At 35.3% G+C, this 1064-nt stretch overlaps 1 long non-coding RNA gene across 2 annotated transcripts in view; it reads right to left on the reverse strand.

Annotated features, from left to right (window-relative positions):
* The window catches only part of LOC119592128, a 3346-nt gene that overhangs the window by 1870 nt on the left and 412 nt on the right, over nt 1-1064 (reverse strand). The gene's annotated exons all lie outside the window — the stretch shown is intronic.

Raw genomic sequence — 1064 nt, forward strand, 5'->3', positions numbered from 1 at the left:
ACTGGAATATTATAAACTGACTGTTTTCTATTGCGAAACACGTTAGAGCTTACGAATACAGTGAACCTATTTATAACTGTTAGCAACCGCATTAGAATCGCACGACTTTGGTATAGAGAGAGGAAACAAATCCTCAGTACTCGGCAACCCGTGCCCCATAACAAGAAGTAGACGAGATATATTTACACTTAATTCCGCAACTGGAAGAGTTTATTGAAACTTCTCTCTCGTAAATATATCCTACAGGCTCCAGGGTCAATCATCAGTCTCATTCTTTTATGTAAATTATTAATTATTCATATTGTACGTTCTGTAATCCGCCAGTTCTTGGCTTTTATATGTTGACGACACTATGCATATGCGTAGTGGAAGAGAAGAATCACTGATGCAATAATCAGTTAATGAACCTGCGGAAATACTGGTACATGATATTACTGTCATTGCTAATTATTCTATTAAAAAGGTCCAGGTAAACTCTTTAGTATAACATCTGAGAGCAAGATATAGGAGTCATAAGATATGTCGATTATTAGTGAACATGTCATAAAATCCGCCAAAAACAACTATATCCAACTCTTTCTTTCGTATCTCGTTGCTGTCTGTAGTTAAAACAAACAAGCAAACGCGTCATTCGTCCTACATTTATCTCAAAGACAGGGAATCTGTCTTAAAGACTTTGGAATTCTAAGCGAAATTATATATTTTAGACCAATGTTTGTTTACAAGTAATTGGCTTGTCATTCATAACCCACTTGAAACCACGTTTTGCGCTAGAAACCACCAAGAATAAATAGGCTGCAAGGTTTCGAATGCTCTTCCAAATTATAACCGTAACTGTACAATGATGAACTTTACGTTTTTAAAAAATGTGTTAAAAGAATTATTGGTGGGCACGTAAAATCACGGAAACAATATATGATTCGGTAAATATTAACATTCTCTCCTTACAATGCGCAGTACCTACTTCTCCACCGTAACTGATTTCTCTACGTAAACCAAGACAACTGTAAATCTTAAAGAATCTTCTGATCTGTTTCTGTGATGTCTAACAAAACATTTCACAA

Source organism: Penaeus monodon, chromosome 29 (assembly GCF_015228065.2).
Source record: "Penaeus monodon isolate SGIC_2016 chromosome 29, NSTDA_Pmon_1, whole genome shotgun sequence".
In the NCBI taxonomy this organism is placed as follows: domain Eukaryota; kingdom Metazoa; phylum Arthropoda; class Malacostraca; order Decapoda; family Penaeidae; genus Penaeus; species Penaeus monodon.